Source organism: Lithobates pipiens, unplaced genomic scaffold (assembly GCF_037356315.1).
Source record: "Lithobates pipiens isolate NorthernLeopardFrog02 unplaced genomic scaffold, aLitPip1_a1.2 Scaffold_3, whole genome shotgun sequence".
Classification (NCBI taxonomy): Eukaryota; Metazoa; Chordata; class Amphibia; order Anura; family Ranidae; genus Lithobates; species Lithobates pipiens.
In genome coordinates, this window is record NW_027507790.1 from 70,473,966 (window position 1) to 70,497,070 (window position 23,105).

Genomic DNA, 23,105 nt, shown 5'->3' on the forward strand with positions numbered 1-23,105 from the left:
CTCCACCACGACAATGCCCCTGCACAAACATTGTTTTACGTTACACCTTGCATAAGGTAGAATGTGTGGGGGTGATGCAAACCCACAAATATTTGAGAGTGTGGGAATACCAATGGTAGAAGTTTGTGAAATAGCAAGCTTATGGGCTGGAATGTTGTATGGCTAGGCCTCTGTGTTTGTGGTATTTATTTTATATCTTGAGAGCGAGACAAAAATAGTCAATGTTTTATGTAAAGTCAGCAGTGAGGTGTGAGGATTTGTTAAAGTTAACAGCATATCAACTGCAGCAAAATGACTGCAAATCTATTAAAATGCAATAGCTTTTTAGGACACTAAGCTTGCTGGCCACCACTCAATGAAGATTGGGACATAACACGTAGGGTGAGCAATGGCAGGTGCAGACTGGAAAGTGGTGCCATGCGGAAGCATAGCCAGGGAATTTTGTAATACAGCTCATTTTAATCTTTTTAAATGTATGTGCATTTGAATTGTAATAAATTGCATTTAACCATAATACTGCGCCATAAGAGGCTCTCTTGATATTCCCCCGATATATGAGCTTGGCATTTGGGCAGCATGAATGCAGACCTATCTTAAAGGAACATCACCCTCCCTGGATTCCATAGAAAGTCCTAACAGAGATCTCCCTAGAGGTCAAAAGGAGGAAAAGGAGAACACCAACATCATCTAGGACAGGAATCTCCAAACTACAGCCCCCCGACATGTCCCATGATGCATTTTAAAACTCTGACATTCACAGACATGACTAGACATGATGGGAAGTGTAGTTCTAGAGACCCATCGTTTGGAGACCCCTGATCTAGGAGGATAACCATATATCTGCTATATAACACCTATCCAGAGGTGAGAGGCCAGAGAGCACATAGTACAAGGGTGGCACAAAATGTATGACGTCACAAGCACCCTCCCGAGGAATTTTGTGTTTTATTAACTCCCAGAGCTATATCTCCGTCATCATTTTCACATTAACATTAACCCTGAGAATACCAGAATCCCTTGGATAGCAGGAACTGTCACACCTGTTTATTATATTTAGTTGTATAGCTATTTATCTAGCACCAGATCATTATGTCCAAGTTTATGTGCACGTATTTATTTTTGATTCTATTTATGTTAGTTCAGTACTACTGAATTTTCCAGCAGCACATCATCTAACACAATATTTGTCTTTAATCCACTTGTGTGGGAAGAGCAGCAGCACTTGAATGATATAGCACATAGTATTGTATTTAATCATCACTCCTACACTTCATAACCAAGGTAGTGCAGGAGTATAAGCGTTTAAATAAGATAATATATATATGGCCAGCCTAGCCTATCAAATGCTTTTTAGGCATCTAAACTGAACAGTAAGGAAAGGGTTTTTATCTATATTAGGTACCTCAACAAGGTCTAGTGTTTGTCAAGTGGTATCACCTGCAATTGGTTTATAGTTACCCAAGAAGGCTGGGTCTTTCCCAGGCTTCAGTATTACAGAAATGTAAGAATGCATGAATTACGGGTCGGGAATTTCCTCTTTAAATAAAGAGCTTTATTAAGTGAGCGTGTATGAGCCAAAGTATGTAAAAAGCTTTGTAATATGGATACAGGAGACTCTCAGGTCCAGGGGTTCTTGTGGGTGGGTAAATGTTTAACAACACAAGAAAGTTCTTCCAAGGTTACATTGGCATTCAGGAGGTCCAAGCCAGAGGAGGACACCTTAGGTAGCTCAATGGATTTAAAAAACAATTGAAGTCCTCCTGGTCAGTGGTTTATCCAGAATAAGACAATTATAGAGCTTATGAAAAAATTCTCCATAAGTCTTGGCAATATCAGATTGGAACATGGAATACGGCATGGACACCAAGGGTCTAGCCCTAAGCTTATTGACCAACATTGGGAGTATAGCCCTAAGCTTATTGACCAACATTGGGAGTATACTATAGGTCCCCTAACCTGAGGGAGGTGGTGGAGGTCAACCTCCTATCACAATTTGGATTAGAAGCATTGGTGGGGAGTGCCATCATGATGGGGGATTTTAATTATCCAGACAAAGACTGGGCAGACGGAACCATGCATTCGTCTAAGATTCGCCAGTTCCTAAATGTCTTGCAGGACAATTTCATAGGTAAGATGGTAGATGTACCAACTAGAAATAAAGCGTTGCTAGATCTACTGATTACCAACCATACAGACCTGATCACAGATGTGAAAATATGGGGCAATTTAGGAAACAGCGATCACAGGTCAATTGAATTTCAAAAAAGCCAACTTCCCTAAACTACGTACCTAAGCTACATACCTTGCTAGAAGGCATAAATTGGGATAAAATCTTAGAAACAAAGAACACGGAGGAGAGATGGGTATTAAATAAGGGCATTAGCCTGTGCATCCCATACATTTAAAAGAGCAAATAAAAGTCCTGGATGGCTTAACTCCAATGTAAAAATGCATAAAAAAGCAAAGGAGAAGGCCTTCAAAAAATACACGGTTGAGGAATCATCATCAGCATTCAGACTTTATAAAGAATGCAATAAGATATGTAAGGGTGTCTTTAAGGGCGGCTAAAATAGAACAGGGGAGACACATAGTGGACGAGAGCAAAAAAAATCCCAAGAAATTCTATAAAGTATGTAAACAGTAAAAAAGGGAGGACAGGCCATATTGGCCCCATAAAGAATGAGGAAGGACATCTGGTTACAAAGGATGGTGAGATGGCGAAGGTATTGAATTTATTCTTCTCCTCATTCTTCATGAGGGAATCAAGGGGCTTTAGTAACCAAAACTGCAGTGCTTATCCTCATAGATGATAGTCTCAGCAATGGCATGCAATGCCAAGCTGCTGCTAACAAAGAAAACAGAATATTGGCATGCATTAAAAAAAGGGATTAACTCCAGGGATAAAGTGATAATTCTCCCACTCTAAAAGATTCTGATCCGGCCGCACCTAGAGTATGCTGTCCAGTTCTGGGCACCAGTCCTCAGGAAGGATGTACTGGAACTGGATGATTACAAAGAAGGGCAACACAGCTAATAAAGGGTCTGGAGGATATAAGTTATGATGAAAGGTTGCGAGTACTGAACAGTATTCTCTCTGGAGGAGAGATGCTTGAGAGCAGATATGATTTCAATTTACAAATACCGTACTGGTGACCCCACAATAGGGATAAAACTTTTTTGCAGAAGGGAGTTTAACCCCCCTGACGGTCTTCCCGAGTCTGGCTCGGGTGGAATTTTTATACCAAAAGCGGTAACCCCGAGCCAGACTCGGGACTGCATCGCTAGATCCAGGAGGAGGTTTACTTACCTTCTCCCTTGGATCCAGCGGGGTCCCCCCGCTGTACGAGCGAGCCGTGTCTCGCTCGATCTATCACATCGCCGATCTCCGTTCCCTGCGAGCGTTGCGACGCACGGGGGCGGAGATCGGCGATAAATTCAAAAAGTGAAACACACAGTATACATACAGTATAATGTAATCTTACAGATTACATTGCTGTATGTAATAATTTCACATCCCCTTTGTCCCTAGTGGTCTGCCCAGTGTCCTGCATGCAGTTTTATATTATAAAAACTGTTCTTTATGCCTGGAAACTGGAGATTGTCCATAGCAACCAAAACTGTCCCTTTTCTTTTAAAAATGATTTTAGACCAGCTAGAAAACAGCGATAATAAATTGGAATCACTCGCAGAATTGAGCGATAGCGATTTGTAGAGAGATCCGTCATCAAATACTGAAAAGTAATGACAGTGACAATTCTGCAACTGAGCAAATTTCAGTGTTTTTGATTTGATTACATTATTGAATAATTTTTTTTTATTCTTATATTATTATTTGGTACAATTATTTATAATTATTTATTATATTATAATTTATGATTTCATTTTTCAAACTTTATTATACCCGGGATGTCTGCTAGACTCTGGTTTGGACAGATTTAAGAGAGTTATTCCTAAGAATTACAGGACTACAATATAAAACGCCAAATTTTCATGCAAAATAATGGTACCGCTTTTAGCACCTAAAATCCGAAATAATCGTACCGCAGGGAGGTTAACAAGACACGTGGCCACTCATTAAAGTCAGAAGAAAAAAGATTTAACCATAAACTATGTAGAGGGTTCTTTACTGTAAGAGTGGCCAGGATGTGGAATTCCCCTCCACAGGTCGGTGGCCTCAGTCAGGGTCATCGATAGTTTCAAAAAACGATTAGATAAGCAACTGAATGACTACAACATACAGGGATATACAAGATAATACTGACATAATCACACACATAGGTTGTTGTTTTTTTTTCAGCCACACTTACTATGTAACTATGTAACATCCTTGGGGGGGTTTTAAAATATTCTTAAAATATTCTTAAATTGTATGCTTAGTCCTTGTGGGTTTCCCCAAAGGATAGAGAGCTGTTGTACAGAGCCTGCATTAAACTGGAAGAACTATGTTAAGTTTTTATCGAATTGCCTGTGAATATACACACAGGCAGAATGTCGGGAGACATTTGCCGATAAAAAAAAAAAAAACTTTTGACATTCTGCCAGTGTATGTTGGACGTGCATGCTGGAAAGCCAGCAGCCAACCGACTCCCGATCAGCGGTCTCAAACAATGGCAGTGTCAGTTAGTCAGTTCCCACCCAGTGCCCACTGCACTATCACAGTCCCACTATAAGTTCCTAATCATCACCATTACTAGTATATATAAACTAAGATAACAATTATAGATATAGATATATATTATATCTCTATACCATCCTATGTAGACACTCTAACTTTTTTTTACCAAAGACATGCAAAATACATTTTAGCATAAAATTAAGACAATTGCCAGTTAAGGTCCGGTTCACACCGCTGCGGGTGAGAGATTCGGATGTGATTCGCACCGCACTGCAGTGCAAATCACATCCGATCTCCGTAGCGATGCGAGTTTAGCCATACAGATAGTATGGCTGAATTCGCATCGCTCCCGCCGCAAACTCGCACGGGACCCTTTTTTTGGTCCGCAGCAGAATCGGATCGCATGGGTGTTCACATCATGCGATCCGATTCCTGTGCGAGTGTGCAGATCGCACTGCGATATGCGGACGGATCTGGGGGTGTCATTAACATTTCATTGACACTCCCAGCAGTCCGCATAGGGCAGTGTGAACTGCCGGCGGGAGGCATGCGATGCGGGAAAACGCCGCGGATTCGCGGTGTTCCCGCATCGCTATGGTGTGAACCCAGCCTAAAGGAGCACAGTCCTGTATAGCAAAAAATACTCTGTTCATGAAGGGAGTAAAACTTTTGTAAATATTTTATTATGTGACAACACTGATGAAATTACACTTTGCTATAATATAAAGTAGTGAGTGTACAACTCAACACACAGCCATTCATATCTAAACTGCTGGCAACAAAAGCCCAATTAGCCAATCCCCCCTCCCCCCGGTGTCATGTGACTTCTTAGTGTTACAATGTCTCAGGTGTGACCCTGAAACTGAGCTGCAGCACAGTAGCCAAGACCATACAGTGGTTTAACAGGACAGGTTCAACTCAGAACAGGCCTCGCCATGGTCGATCAAAGACGTTGAGTGCACATGCTCAGCGTCATATCCAGAGGTTGTCTTTGGGAAATAGACATATGAGTGCTGCCAGAATTGCTGCAGAGGTTGAATGGGTGGGTGGTTAGCCTGTCAGTGCACAGACCATACACCGCACGCTGCATCAAATTGGTCTGCATGGCTGTTGTCCCAGAAGGAAGCCCCTTCTAAAGATAATGCAAAAGAAAGTTTGCAGTTTGCTGAAGACAAGCAGACTAAGGACATGGATTACTGGAACCATGTCCTGTGGTCTGATGAGACCAAGATAAACATACTTGATTCAAATGGTGTCAAGAGTATTTGGCGGCAACCAGGTGAGGCGTACAAAGTCAAGTGTGTCTTGTCTACAGTCAAGCATAGCAGTGGGAGTGTCATAGTCTGGGGCTGCATGAGTGCTGCTGGCACTGGGGAGCTATAGTTCATTAGTCTCCCTTCGGAGACTGGGCTGCAGGGCTGTATTCGAACATGAAAATGACCCCAAACACCTCCAAGAGGATCGCTGCCTTGCTAAAGAATCTGAGGGTAAAGGTGACAGACTGGCCAAGCATGTCTCTAGACTTAAACCCTATTGAGCATCTGTGGGGCATCCTCAAACAGAAGGTGGAAGAGTGCAAGGCCTCTAACATCCACCAGCTCAGTGATGTCATCATGGAGGAGTGGAAGAGGACTCCAGTGACAACCTGTGAAGCTCTGGTGAACTCCATGCCCAAGAGGGTTGCTGGAAAATAATGGTGGCCATACAAAATATTGACACTTTAGGTCCAATTTGGACAATTTCACTTAGTGGTGTACTCACTTTTGTTGCCAGCGGTTTAGACATTAATGGATGTTTGTTAAGTTATTTTGAGGGGACATAAAATGTACACAGTTATACAAGCTGCACTCATACTACTTTACATTGTACTAACATGTGGCTTCTTCAGTGTTGTCACATGAAAAGATATAATAAAATATTTTCAAAAATGTGAGGGTTGTACTCACTTTTGTAAGATACTGTATGTGATGGAAGAATTTGCAATGACCTCAGAGTGGGGTGGAATTTTCAATAGCCACCAATGTAAAAGTGGAATTCACACCTACTACCAATCTAACAGAGACATTTAAACTTATTTTACTTTGGCAGTCTGTATAAATACACATTGTTACAGGGGATGCTATGCTGAACATTAGTGTGTTTAACTCCATTTCCTATCCACAATAATTGTCTCCTAAAAGTGTTCAATCCACAAACATAGTTACATAGTTTGACAAGTTGATAAAAGACACTAGTCTATATAGTTTAAATAATGTTAAAAATAAATATAATTTTGGTTGGTCTTTAGCTTTCATTGGCCCTTATTGCTAAGCAGAAAAACAAAAGATTACAGTTTCTTATGTACTGTTGTTTAGACTTTATAGCGTGTACATTTTCTTCTTTATTGAAGCAGTGATTTCTAAAGCAATTTTGTTTTGTATTTCTGTACTATTGCAAGGACATTCTTGTAGAGCTATTCATGTCTAATGTTATATTTAACTAAAACTGCTGTAAATGTGAATTGATACATTGTAAGTGCTGAGTACAACTGGATCCTGTTATTGGGTTATATCAAAACTTCAATTTGTCAGAACAACAATGACAGTTATAGAAAACGTGTCTGAATATGTAAAATGACAGGAGTATTGTAACCATTTTAGCACAACCAAGATGTGTCACTCAGCATATTAAAGCAGTATTACAGTATCCAAACATACAATAGCAACCACTCCAAAGAAATTATGTTCAATACATTACCCATGGAAACAGGTCGGGTTCTAGCTACCCTGTTACTAGTCCAGGGTTTAAAAATAGAAGTAAATTAAATATATTAGATGGAGATTCTTTATTAGGCATGCCAAGAAGGGTAATAACCTCTCACATTTACTTAACTGAATGTAGTATTAAAAAGCCATAGTGATTCTTACTTCAGTGCAACACCCTCTCTACCTCACAGACACCTGCTGGCTTTTTTCATTCCTTTTCTGGACTCATGCAGATGGGTTAACCCTTTTGGGACTAAAGTCCTTGTAATGAGGGTTTAGAGGCCCTTTCCCATCCAAAGTCTCTCTGTGAGTCTCTGAATTCCGGGTCCCAAATGAGGAGTTACCAAGAAATCAGTCTTCTCATTTTTTGACTGGGCTAGCTCAGAAACCCTCATCCTCCATGGGGGGGGGGGGGGCTCTCTCTGGGTTTACAATCTCTTTAAGGTTTTCAGCACCTTTGTCCATGCCATTTTCACTTTCTTTCTTGTTTACAATATTCTGTTTCAACAAAAATCTAAAGCAAAGCCTGGCCTTTATTTCAATTTATGTTAGAGAAAAAAATTGGGTTTCTTATTTCATGGAAGGGTACCAACAAATATGTGTTATGGTATTTACCAGGACTTCCAGAACTTATTCTCTCAGTATCCCTGCTGGGACATTCAATTGTGCTTTTAAAATCTTTGCCAGGACCTCAAATGGTGCTTGCAAAATCCCTGATAGGACTACCAAAGCTCTCTGCAAAATCCCTACCAGGACTTCCAATGGTGCACACAGAATCCCTGGCAGCACTTTCATTAGTGCTTGAAAAAATCTCTGCCAGGACTTTCAGAGTTCCTCTGACCAAAGAATATTAAATCTCCAGCCCTGGAAGTGGCTGGTGCTGTGTCTTCTTGCCAGCTACCCTGCTTTGTGCAAAAGAGCTTGGAGCAGACCCAAATAGGACAGAGGTTTTGGGCGATGACTGGGGCAAGCCTCCTACCCACTGATATGGCCCATGGAGAGAGCAGATCATTCTCAAATGATGGACAATAATGTGACGAATGAGGCTTCGATTATTTCGATGAATAAGGACAGTAAAGCTTCTCTTCTGCTCTGGATGAAAAGGTGTAATATTGATCTTGTACAGGTTAATGGTCAGAAGAAATATAGTGACCCTCCTGCAGACTGTGTTGGAGAGACTCCTTTACTTCCCTCAAGATCCATGAAGATAAATTAATTCCACTGCATCAAACTGCTGGAACATTGTATGAGTTGTTCTCATAGACTGTTGTAGACAGGTGCCGGAGAGCCTGTGGTGGGGTGGGATCATTGTTTATGTTATGTGTGTCTCTCCCATTGTGTGCCTCCTAGATGTGCATTTCCATTATTATTTGAGTTAATTGAATCACCTATTGTTTATGTCTGTTGGCTAATTTGACTAACTCCTGAAGGTTCTTATGATGGGATTAGCCTTGAGTCAACTTTAGCTTGCTATCTAATCCTTGTGTAATGTTTTGTATAAATATTTGGTTTTATTGTTCATGTGGTGACCTACCTTTGAATTGTATAAAAAAACTGTATTTATGTTCAATATTTAGTCATTCCTTCTGGTCCTACCTCAGTACCTTGTCTGTGTATGATGCTTGGTGTAAAAGGGCTAGTATTAGCTCTCAGCCTGTTAGAATGGTTTGGAGGGCAGGAGGCACTGTTTGGCGGAAGCACCCAATCAAGGTGCCAAGCATTTCATCACATACTACACCACTAATTTCCACAACATCTGCCTAGCTCTGACTACTATTTTGTGTTTACAGTTTCCACACCATAGCAGTACTGTTCCAGCTACCCCACATGGTGTTATGAGCTGGTGAAAGCAAAGTAAACTGTGGCCACTAAGGTTCTGACCCATCTCCACCAACAGATATTCTGATGAAGACCAGCTGTCACCTAGACTCTGTACCTCAGAGTATATGTATATACATATATAATAAATATGTTAGGAGCATACATGGCAAATAATATGTATAGTTGCATTTTTGGGCACCACAACATTTAGATGTAAACAACTACACCATTGTGGTGTGCTGCATTGAGAATAAAGGTGTAGTTATGTTATATATATACCTAATAGAGTCCTTAAAAGAAGTACCCAGAGGTTTTATTTCAAACAGCAGATAAAGCAGCAATCAAATTCATTAAGTCATTTCTTTGTGTTGCGCTTAGTCATAAGGCTGTTTATAAGAATGACTGTACTTTTAGAACATTCTTTTTATTATCCAGGAATGCCACTTTTCCACTTTCTGCAGTCTGCAAATATAATTGTAAAAAGCAATTTGCTACCCACAGCTGACTCTCTCGAATCACAAGGGATGGACAGGGCTAACCCGCTAACCTGCACATACTGTATGCTGGTGCTGCCTGTTTCTAGTAATTTGTGATCTGTTTCTCTAATGATCAAATTACGTCACTGCAGTATAGAAATCACCATTTATAACTTTGGACTCTCAATGCATTAGGTTTTAATATACAGTAACAAACAAAATGTGGTATTTTCATTGTTGTTTTAATACCATACCATTAGCAATACCAAAGAGATTTTAACATATCATACTTACCTCCACTGTACAGTTAGTTTTACACAGTGTGGCCCTGATCATCGTCTTCTGGAGTCCCCCGGCGGTGCTCGCGGCTTCTCCATGCATCAGTAAACCCCCTGGGAGGAGCGCTCTCCCCGGGGGGGACCTTGCGGGTGTGCTCACGAGTCCAGCATTTGCGTGCATAGACACAGAATGCCAGACTTGACCCTGCACCCAGCACCCGCGTCATTGGATTTGATTGACAGCAGTGGGGGTCAATGGCTGTGCTGCTATCAATCTATCCAATCAAGAACCGAGAACCCCAGGCAGAGAGAAAGAGCGCGTCTCTGCCAAGGGAACAATATCATAAGTATCATACGTTTTTTCAACTTAATGCATAGCATTAAGGTGAAAAAACACGAGAGTTTAGAACCCCTTTAACAGTGTGTTTCAATGGCATGTGCTGTTTCAAAGAAGTGGTAATAAAATATACAGTTATACTTCAAACAATCCCTGATAAATAAACAAATATATTGCAAAAAATAAAGAAAAAAGTTCAGTATATTGCATGACTGTTACTCATTTACCAAATTTATGTTTTGGTGTGGCACTTTCCACAAACTCAAAGCTGAAAGATTTACAGAGTGATGATTAAAGGGGATCTTCACCCAACCCCTATCTCTTGTTTTCTCTTTTACCCCCCTTTACCAATAGGTGGGATATATACCCATCTAGCGGTTCCAGTGTTGTCCCTCTGAGATCCTCTCATCCCTTGCCACCGCTCACGCCATTGTTTCTGACATCACTGAGACCTACCAGCTCTTCTGGGTTCAGTGGGCAGGCCTCCCAATGATGCACCACTAGTCTCGCCTCCCTCCTTCTTTGTGAATTATACATTATGCCTGTTGGGATATGTGATGTGCATATCCTAGGAGGCACATTGGGCATATCATTTGCCTACTAGGAAGATGATGTGCATGGGGGGGGGGGGGGGGGGGGGTAGGGGTAGAGTCCAAACACTTGTCTGTAAAAGATTGTTTGTTTTTTTTAAAACAGCGCTATTTATGTAGGGGATGGGAGGAGGGATGGAGTGGAGGGAATTTCATTCAGGGGATCCGCTTTTAAGGGAAATTTTTACCAGAGTCATTTAAAATACATCCTACAGGCCTAATACAGTATATTAAAGAAAATTAACAAGAGCAGGAATAAGTCATTATGGTTCACTTGCGTTGCGGGCTTGAATTAGCAAATGGATAGTGTTTAATGCTGCTTTGGTGCCATCTGCTCTGAGAAGGTGCACTAAGGTCTCAATATTTTACCTGCAAATGAAAATAAAATAAATTAAAAATTAATGTGACCAGCTCATTAAGCATTCAAATATACCAACCAAAGCAGATGGTCAAAGATAAACCCTATGTCATGCTGTCATAGCAAAAAATGCAGCAAATGCATGGGTATTTTCATTGGAACCACCTTTTCAAGTGGCAGAGTATGAAAACATGCGCTCCGTGTTCACAGCATGCATTATGGCTTTTTTACATTTACTGTTTTTTGTTTTTTTACATCGCATTTAAAGTGGTTGTAAACCCTTACAAACCACTTTGACCTACAGGTAAGCCTAGATTAAGGCTTACCTGTAGGTCCAAGCAATATCTCCTAAACCTATATGGTTTAGGAGATATTTGCCCGAAAACGGGCACCGCTGTCTACAGCGCATGCGCCGTAGACAGCGGCGTGCAGGCGCACTGAAGGCGGCAGTTCCAAGAATGGAGCTGCCGCATTTGTCGATTCCCGTGCGCATGCGCGGGAGTGACGTCATCGCGGCTTCGCCGAATGACAGCGGCGGAGCTGCGAGACGCCACCAGCAAGATGGATGCGGCGGACTACAGGGGACAGCGGCGACTTCGCTGGCTCCTGTGTCAGGTAAGTGACACATAATGGGCTACTATGCGATGCATAGTAGTCCATTATGCTTTACCTTTGCAGGGAAAAAAAGAGGAAGTAAACTCATCAGGGTTTACTTCCTCTTTAATGATATTAGTATGCACTTTGTGTAACGGAACAAGTAAAATCACTAACAGATATTAACAGACAGAAACATTACAGAGAATGAAAATGTTATTTTAGACACCACAGGTCAGCTGGCATACATTTGCTTGCTGGAGTACAAGCTAAATAGCAAACCAACGTTTTTGTAGTCTGTGCATTTGTGTCCATGAGGGTATAGTAAATTAGAATCTTTTGTAAATGAGGCCCAATATGTTCATTTTTGTAAGACACAGCTTCTCCCTTAAAGATCACCTGTAGAGAATTATCCACTGTAGCATGCCTGAGGTATCCTGAATATATAATGTCCCCTTCCTGCATGAGAAATTCATTAGTGCCATCACATTACTGCAAACAAGTAATTTAATGGAAATACATTTTTTATAATAACAGTTTATTATTTCTATTACATAAATGTAGAACTTGACTTGGTGGCTTTACTAAGATTTATTTTCAGAAAAGCAACAAAAAACAAAGTCTTTATTGCTTTTGTAATGGCCATAATGTATAAAGCGTATATTAATCAAATAACTAATGTGCTCATGGTATACAGAAACATTACCCAAGTGATTAATAACAAGCACAACGAATATTGTTCTAAAGCATTCCACAGACGCAGGAACCAACAGAGGTGAGCACTGAATAAACAGGTTCAAGTGTACTATATAAATTTTGTCAGTAGAGATAGGGTGGCTGAGAGGATGCACTAGTGCTATTATATTAGTGTTAACAAACCGCGTGAGACAGTCAATGTTCCTCTCAGAGAGATTGGCCAGGGAACATTTTTCACATTTTTTAGAGCTAAAAAGGACTATTAGTTTTGGCTGTGCTACTATAGCCCTTTGCTTTGGCTCCTCTATAAGAAAAAACACTCACTGACCAATAGGGATGAGCCGAACACCTCCCCCCCCCCCGGTTCGGTTCGCTTCGCAACAGAACATGCGAACAGGCAAAAAAATTAGTTCGAACACGCGAACACTGTTAAAGTCTATGGGCACTGAACATGAATAATCAAAAGTGCTAATTTTAAAGGCTTATATGCAAGTTATTGTCATAAAAAGTATTTGGGGACCTGGGTCCTGCCCCAGGGGACATGTATCAATGCAAAAAATAGTTTTCGGGAGCAGTGAAATTAATAATGCTTAAAGTGAAACAATAAAAGTGAAATATTCCTTTAAATTTGACACCTGGGGGTTGTCTATAGTATGCCTGTAAAGTGGTGCATGCTTCCTGTGTTTACAACAGTCCCTGCCGAAAATGACATTTCTAAAGGGAAAAAAAGTCATTTAAAAGTACTTGCGGCTATAATGAATTGTCGGTCCCGGCAATACACATAAAAGTAATTGAAAAAAAGGCATGGGATTCCCCCACAGTCCATTACCAGGCCATTAAGGTCTGGTATGGATATTAAGGGGAACCCCTTGCCAAAATGAAAAAAAAAAATGGCGTGAGACACCTCATAGAGCAGGTGCCTCCCATGGAGGTGGGTCGTCACGTTTTTTTTCTTTTTCGGTCCATTGGCGGAGCAAGGGAAGAAGAAGCATTGGTGGGACATTTAAATTTTTTTATTTTTTAATAAAGGACTTGTCTCAAGCCATGTCATGTCATTTTTACAATTTTCACACTTTTTGTGAAATGGTAGGGGTACATATGTTAAAGGGGGCTTCCAGATTCTGATAAGCCCCCCGCCTGCAGACCTCCACAACCACCGGAAAAGGTTGTGGGGATGAGGCCCTTGTCCCAATCAACATGGGGACACGGTGCTTTGGGGAGCTATTCCAAAGCACCCTCCCCATGTTGAGGGCATGTGGCCAGATACGGTTCAGGAAGGGGGGCACTCTCTCATCCCCCCTCTTTTCCTGTGGCCTGCCAGGTTGTGTGCTCGGATAAGGGTCTGGTATGGATTTTTGGGGGGACGCCACAACATTTTATTTTTACATTTTGGTGCTGGTTTCCCCTTTAAATCCATACCAGAGCTGAAGGGTCTAGTATGGATATTGAGGGGACCCCACGCCATTTTTTTTTTAATTTTGGCGTGCGGTTCCCCTTAATATCCATACAAGACCTCAAGGGCTTAGTATGAAATTTGAGGGGACCCCCACACATTTTTTTTTTAATTTTGGTTCAGGGTTTGCCTTAATATTCATACCAAACCCAAAGGGCCTGGTAATAGACTGTGGGGGAATCCCATGCCGTTTTTTTTCAATGACTTTTTTGTGTACTGCCGGGACTGACAATTCATTATAGTACTTTTAAATGACTTTTTTCCTTTAGAAATGTCATTTTGTTCTCGGACTGTTCTAAACATGGGAAACATGCACCACTTTACCGGCAGACTATAGACACACCCCAGATATGAAATTTAAAGGAATATTTCACTATTATTGTTTCACTTTAAGCAGATTAGTCATTGTTGATAGTTCCAGACAGTGTTGGAGAAAGATATCAGAAGTCAATTGCAACCAACAAATGGAGTAGCTTTCATTTTGGACAAACTTTGCCTGATAACAGATATCTGAAAATCTATGATTACTTGCCAGAAACCTGAAATATTTATATCAATAACCTGTTACACTGTTTTAACATTTTCATTGTTATCCATTCAGCTGTATTCCATATTAAGTTCAATAAACAAAGCTCATTTGTTTCAATTAGAGGTTAAGAAGGTCCTCAAAACATAGTTGATTGCGTTTCAAAGGACGATTTATAGGCAGTAAGAACGAATTATGTCACCTGATCATCACCTTTTTTTACGTAACCGGGCCACTCGGTTATGTAAACAGGTGGCACTGTCCCCCTCTGACGACCCGGGGAAGCCATTGGGAAGTGCATCAGAGGGGGCAGGGTCACCCAGGAACGTCATGGTGTGGCCCTGCCCTCAATTATAAAAGAACTGTCAAAGTGAAGACACCTCATACAGCGGGTGCATCCCATGGAGGCGGCTCGGTCGCGTTTTTTTTCGGTCCATTGGCGGAGCAAGAGAAGAAGAACAAGACTTGGTGGGACATTTTAATTTTTTTATTTTTGAAATGGTAGGGGTACATTTGTTAAAGGGGGCTTCCAGATTCCGATAAGTCCCCCGCCTGCAGATCTCCACAACCACCAGGAAAGGGTTGTGGGGATGAGGCCCTTGTCCCAATCAACATGGGGACACGGTGCTTTGGGGAGCTATCCCAAAGCACCCTCCCCATGTTGAGGGCATGTGGCCAGATACGGTTCAGGAAGGGGGCACTCTCTCATCCCCCCTCTTTTCCTGCAGCCTGCCAGGTTGTGTGCTCGGATAAGGGTCTGGTATGGATTTTTGGGGGGACCCCACGCCATTTTATTTTTAAATTTTGGTGCTGGGTTCCCCTTTAAATCCATACCAAAGCTAAAGGGTCTGGTATGGATATTGAGGGGAACCCCCACGCCATTTTTAAAAAAAAATATCTATCTTTAATATCTATACAAGACCTGAAGGGCTTGGTATGGAATTTGAGGGGACCCCCACGCAATTTTTTAAAAAATTTTGGTTCAGGGTTCCCCTTAATATTCATACCAAACCCAAAGGGTCTGGTAATAGACTGTGGGGGAATCCCATGCTGTTTTTTTCAATGACTTTTATGTGTTGTAATATTTGGGGTTATTTTAGCTTAAGGGTAGAGCTTACCAGTGAGCTGAGTCCACGCCAGATATGCCGTTTTAAGGGCTTGTAGGCCCACTTTTATTAAAGAAATAAAAGTCCGATAACAGAAGAGTTGCCCACACAGGGGTTTCAGCTTTCCACAGCAATAATATAAGTAGAACCAAAAATACCAAGCCACCTGGCTCTCTTTAGCAGCACTGCTGCTCTGACTTATGCTGCAGCCTTCTTGGCTCTGTAACAGAGTTCCTGTACACCCAGTACCTCAGCACTCTTTACTAGCTTCTTTTTCAGCCCACAAGCTTGGACCCCCTGTCTGCTCTGACAGACCGACCTGTGCAGACATGCACACTTCTCCCTTACTCGCCTGGACTCCTCGGGAGGGTGGAGCCCAGAACCATGGTCTTGGCTCTGTTATAAGCCCACCTGTGCAATCATCCAGCCAGACTTCTGGCTGTTCCCAAAACCCGGTCCCAGGATTGGAGATTCCGTCCCACCCATAACACAATGGAATCTCCGGGCTCCAGGTCCCAAACTGGATTCTTGAAAACAATGAGGAAACTGAAAAGCCAGTTTCCTCACAAACAAAGAACTTTCCTGGAGCCCCTCAACCTGCCTGGTTGAGAACCCTGCATTCTTCTGCTGGTGGGGTACCATACTACCACAGTGTATTGCTGGGACCGACAATTCATTATAGTACTTTTAAATGACTTTTTTCCTTTAGAAATGTCATTTTGTTCTCAGACTGTTCTAAACAAGGGAAACATGCACCAGTTTACAGGCATACTATAGACACACCCCAGGTACGAAATTGAAAGGAATATTTCACTTTTATCGTTTCACTTTAATCATTTTTTAAAATCACTGCTCCCGAAAAAAACTGCCATTTTTTTTGCATTGATACATACCCAGGTCCCCAAACACTTTTTATGACAATACCATGCATATAAGCCTTAAAAATGAGCACTTTTGATTTCTCCCATAGAGAAATCAAAAGTGCGTTTTAAAGGGTGTTCCGCGGCTTTCGAATTTGCCGTAAACACCCCAAATTGTTCGCTGTTTGTCAAACAGGCAAACATCGGGCTCATCCCTATTGACCAAGTGCATTCATGGCTTGATCATGTCAACAGGCACAGCAGGGTAGGGCTGGTCTATATGGAGCCCTTGAATGAAACCTCTCACAGCACATAAATTGGGGATGCCCTGTCATCCAATGCCATGCAGAGTCATTGTTGATAGTTCCAGACCGTGTTGGAGAAAGAATTTAGAAGTCAAGTGCAACCAAAAAATGGAGTAGCTTTCATTTTGGACAAACTTTGCCTGATAACAGATATCTGAAATTCTATGATTACTTGCCAGACCTGCAATATTTTATATTTATTTTATATTTACCTGCAATATTTATATCAATAACCTGTTACACTGTTTTAACATTTTTATTGTTATCCAATCAGCTGTATTCCATATTAAGTTCAATAAACAAAGTTAATTTGTTAGATTAGAGGGTAAGAAGGTTCTCAAAATATAGTTGATTGCGTTTCAAAGGGCAATTTATAGGCGGTAAGAAGCCATTATGTCACCTGATCATCACCTGTTTTTAGACCTAAAGACTCAGATTATTGCACCACAACCACATGCATTGCATGCAATTGTAGGGCGGTTGTGGCACAGCCCCATTCAGTCATTTTTGCTGCATTGTTATGTACATCCTCACTGGTGCAGTATGTGTACAACCCCTCTATTGCCCTTGCAGCTTAAGAGAGAGTAATGGGGGGGGGGGGGTGCATTAACAAATGCTGATCAAGTTTAAATAAGTTTAATTCATTTAATTAAATTTTTTTATAAATATTGTTAAACAAATGTCATCACTTCTGGTGCGCCTTCAGGTGACCCCAAGTTGAGTATATAAAAGTAATGTTCATCCAGTTGTCCATGGGACAAAGGTATGCACTCAACATCTAAACAAGATGTTCTGTAAGTGAATGCTGAGCATATTAAAACATTTAAAGTTACGTTTTAAGTTATTTTGATAGAGAGATTACTAAATAACTTATCCACCACAGATACAGTTTATGTGTACTTGGCTTACACCACAAAGATTTAAATAGGTCGATTCACGATTGTTTCCACCCAAGACTCACACAAAGGTTCAATCAAGATGTAAACATTTTTCTAATTGAATTAAATTTGGATATAGATAGACTCTAAAGTGTCAGTGCAAAAAAAAAAAAAAAAATGTATTACATCTATATATATTTTAGCTCCCTTTTAAAAAAGAAAACTTTTCACATACAGAAAATGACCTTTTGATCTGCCAGAAATCCAATGTGTTCCTAACTTCCTGTTTGGGTTGACAACACAGAGGGAATTCAAAAAAGCTGCTACATCACTTTTGTGGTGTTCATCCCTCTTGTTAATGTATTGTGCCAAATTTGCAACACTTTTGGCTTTGACCGTGACTTGTGCACCAAATTCAGGTGGTTCTAAGATGCTAAGATGGTTCTTTTATAGTGTGGCTCAATGAATGTGCCAAATTTAAAAATAAAATACAGACAGTTTGTGTCTTACAAAAGTGGAGCTAATTAAGACCAAATCTTTTGTGGCGTATAGAGAGCGAAACTGGTAAAGACAGATTTTGCAAAAGTGCCTCGTGTGCATTCTAAAAGTGGTGCAACATGTACCAAAGTACAAGTACAAGTTCTAGACAGGTAAATTAATTTGGCACATGCTATAGCACTTTTAGAACACATGAGAGACACTTTCGCTAAATCTGTCTGCACCAGCCTTTATGAATTCCAATGGCAGTGCCTTTGTTGCTCTAATATTCCAACCAGTGCTGTCAGCACACATTTGTCCCACACCATGTGTACACATTGATTTTTTTCCAGCAAATAATGATTATTTGACTCCCAAGAGCCTGTCCACACACACACTCCCTGGAAATCATAAAGACTGGTGCAGACAGATTTTGCTAAAGTGTCTCATGCGTCCTAAAAGTGCTATAGCATGCACCAAATTCATATACCTGTCTACAATTTGTACTTGAATTTGGTGCATGCTGCACCACTCTGCACATGAGGAACTTTGCAAAATCTGTGCCAATTTCACTCTCTGTACACAAAAATAGTAGGTCTTAATTAGTTCCACTTTTGTAAGATGTAAACTGTTAGCATTTTATTTTGAATATGGTGCATTCATTGTGCCACACTATAAAAGTGGCGCATTGTGCAACTACCTGAATGTGGTGCATGAGTCATTGTCATAACCAAAACTTTCGCAAATCCTTCAAGAATTTAGCACAATACAACAGCAAGAGGGATTACACGTAAAGCCAGAAAAGTGGCACAGCAGCTTTTTTGAATTGCCCCTACTGTGTGTAGGGAATGTGCCCATGAGAGATGTAGTTCTGAGGCTGTGCCTACATCAATAACAACTGATCAATATGAACAGGAACAAGGTAAAAGAAATGCTAACATTGGAAAAGCTCTACAGAGGACGAGGGAGGTTTGGAGATACATTTAGGTAATGCCTGGACATACAATTTAACAAACTTGTGCATTTCAACTTCTGTTATAGTGGTCTGTTAGTCAGTGTCACATGGCGTTACAAAAAAATATCTAAAATGACCGTCTCACACCTCTCAAATCTATTGTACCAGTTCTTGCTTTTACAAGCTAATGAATATCTTATAAACATCATTATCTGTACAAACACAACAACTCTTAGCGCATTCATTATCTGTAAGTTCTCCAAAATTGTGACCTCAGAAACAAATTATTGTAGAACCAAATATTTTACCTGAAACACTATTCAGTGCTGTCTTTTGTGTAATGTCTTAAAAATACTATTCAAATTGTAACAGATTTAACAAGATAGATTCATGGTTATGTTATCTTATAATGTATTGGAAGCGAAGCTCACAGCTCATTTGAGAGAATGGTTTATGGTGTAATTTTTCCTACAGAAATTTAAATTTCCATTATTGTGATGCCCATTCCTTTGGAAGCTGTAAGTCAGAAGGTCTGTATTAAGTAAAAAAAATGCTAGATAGCATAATGCACCATGTGATCGCTGTTGCCAATAACAGAAAATCAGATGACAATTGAAGACTAAGGATGGCTTCCGTTCATTCCATCCATTGTGCTCAATTGTGTTGCTAGCTATGTTTGATTGCAGTGATTACATGGTACCAGGCATGTACTGGCCATCGGGACTACAGGGAGTTTCCCGGTGGGCCGATGGCTCAGTGGGCCGATTTCAGTGACAAAGTAATCGCTGTGCGGCTCGCCCTCAACTTCACGCAGTGATGTGAGACAGATGAGAAAAATACAGTGGAGAATAAGTGAAATAATAAAAGAGGTTACTGAGGACTCCTTATGTTATGCTACTTATGTTTATTTGCACAATTGTGTATAGTTTTATATACTGTTTTTGTGCTTGTTTACAAAATTAAAGTGGGCTGGTCTGGATGAAGTCCAGGGCCAAATTTTTGTCCCAGTCCAGCCCTGCATGGTACAGACCATCAGTAACAGAACCAAAGGCCAATCACAGCCCATCTGAACCAAAGAAAATAGGAGCACATGATTAGGCACCTCAGGTTCAATAAATGGATAAGAAGTGGCTAAAAACATGGGATTAAGTCCAAGGTGAACCATGGTAAGGGGATAAAAACAATTCAATACATAAAGTCCATGGTTCAGAGGAACCATAATAAATAGGTTAAAATATAGTATAGTCAATGCACACAAGGGCTGACTTTTCTCAGGAGTTGATGCAGACTCTAGAATTGTAAAAACAAAAGGAACAAGACAAGTGCCTCTTAATATATAGACTGTAACAAAATTTTATAAAATCACAAGTAGAACAACTCACATGCGATAGGAGACTAAAAGGCTCATAAGTGTAGAAGTCCCCATGGAGGGTCACCACTGCACAGTGGTAGGAGCTGCAGGAAACCCGATGCACAGCCACTGGCATGGACAACGTATGTGGTATGGACAACTGTATCGCACATCACAACTGAATTGTCAAGCCATCAATGGGGTGGTGCTATAGCTGATTAAACGTGCAGCTACAGATCAAATAGAGGCTAAGATGGCAGATCGATGCGGGTTCATGCACAGATATCTATTGAAATCACCCCCTGAAGTCACCAAAAGTAATCAGCATTGCATCGATTCGGACGGTGCCATTGCTGGTAATAGGCTGTCAAATCACATGTCAAATCTCCCCGATGTGAGCGGGGGTTCAAACCTGTAAGCTGATTAATATGCACAGCTGCACCAAATTCTGTGTGCACTAGTTTTAGTAAATACCCCCCATTGTGTAAGTAATCTTCAACTTCTCTAAATAGTGGAACAAATGTCAGTGAATGCAGTCTAATCCAAGTCAGGAAATTCTATTTTCAATTCAAGTCCTTATACCTCAGGAGATAAAAGGGACTATCAGTTTTGGCTGTGCTACAGCGCATCATATAGCCCTTTGCTTTGGCTCCTCTATAAGAAAAAACACTCATAGACCAAGTGAATTCATGGTTTGATCATGTCAACAGGTACAGCAGGGTAGGGGTGGTCTATATGGAGCCCTTGAATGAAACCTCTCACAGCACAAAAATTGGGGATGGCCTGTCATCCAATGCCATGCAGTATTGTTGATGGTTCCAGACAGTGTTGGAGAAAGATACCAGAACAAGTCAAGTACAACAAAAAATGGAGTAGCTTTCATTTTGGACAAACTTTGCCTGATAACAGGTATCTGAAATTCTATTATTACTTGCTAGCAACTTGGAATATTTTTTTTTTCAAATATGATTTTATTTAAAAAAATTCCAGGAATGAATTGTATATACATATCATAACAGTGTTATAACAGTGTTTACAGAATGGGAGATCATAGTCTCCTAAAATAGTAAACATATATTTCAAAAGAATTTTAACATATATTAAATGTATCCATACAAGAACCCAAAAATCTAAGTATCCCCCTATCTCACTGCTATAGTAATCTAAATTCCTGCTTCTTATCTTATATGACAAAGCCCTTCTGCTTCATTCCATATACTTTAACTTAAAAAACAAAACTAAATAAAGTACAAGAGGACAAGAGGAGATATAACAAAAAAAAGTGGGTGAGGACAAAGAGAAGGGGGGGGGGGGGAGGGAAGGGGAAAGGGAATTTTTGGAGGGGAGGGAAGGGGAATAAAAAAAATGGTGGAAGGATTCCAAAAATGGTGCTAGGTATCGCATCTGATGTCTCTTTGATCGCACATCCATCATATCTCTTAACTCAGACTCATATCCGTGTTTCACAGCCCTAAGAGGGAGCTACCCTCTTCTGAATTAATAAACTAATTCCAAGAGGTCCATGTCTTTTTATATATCTCCTGTCTATCAGTTGCTGTCAATATCAGGTCCTCCATCTTTCTAATGTCTTGCACCTTCCTCACCCATAATGCTGTGGTTGGTAGATTCTGCTGTTTCCAAATCAAAGGTATTCAGGATTTAGCTGCATTTAGTAAATGACATAGGACAGATTTTTTATATATTTTCGTTGGAATAGTACTAATATGTAATAAAAAGAACACCGGGTCATCCAGGATTTGAAAATTATTAAATTTCTGGGCAATTGTTTGACCCATTGCCCAGAAAGAAGTCAACTTAGGGCACATCCAAAATATATGCAAAATCGTCCCTTTATCTGAACCACATCTCCAGAAATGCTCTGACACAGCTGGAAAGATAGCATGAAGTCAACTAGGTGTCATATACTATCTTGTAAATATCTTATAATTCGTTTCCTGTATTTTGGTACAGATTGAGGATTTATAGGAAAACACAATCATATTTTGGATTTGTAAATCAGTAAATATGCGATGCAAATCTATACTCTATTTCAACACACAGGCCAGTTCTGGTTGCTCCCTAGGGGAGTTAAGTAAATTATACATCTCCTGGAGGACATGAGACAATGGTTCTGTTCCCGAGCAATGCTCCTCAAATTTAGTCAATTGTCTAGTATATGCCTGTGGGTCTGGTATAGTCTGAAGAAAATAATATAATTGAACTGCATTCCAGAACACAAGTTGGAAGGGGCCCCCAAGATTAGTCAGCTCCTACATAGTAGGCCATCTAACTCCCATAGAGTCAGAAATTGCGTGGTTGAAAGGCCTGGTATAAATTTTGGGTTCCCCATTATCGTGGTCAGTGGAAATGTCTTTATCGTTTGTTTTGCATATGTAAGAGTGTAGGTATTGTTTCAAAGTATTCCCTATCAAGGGATGAGATTTTAGATTTGATGGCACAAAATCCCAGCACCACAGCGCCCTCCTCAAAGGTGTTGGGGATTGGCACTGTTTTACTTGCACCCACAATTTCAGGTTGCCAATCGATTACTCTACCAAGTTGAACTGCTTGGTAATATCTCCTAACATCTGGCAACGCCAAGCACCATATTGTTTTGGTCGAGTTAATAATGTGCGTCAAAGACGTGGTTTCTTATGCTCCCAGACAAACCTTGTAAACAATGCC

General features: G+C 40.6%; 1 protein-coding gene across 1 annotated transcript in view; it reads left to right on the forward strand.

The window, feature by feature from the left end:
* TMEM132D (transmembrane protein 132D) overlaps positions 1-23,105 on the forward strand; it is a 1,480,018-nt gene that overhangs the window by 1,352,606 nt on the left and 104,307 nt on the right. The window lies entirely within an intron of this gene.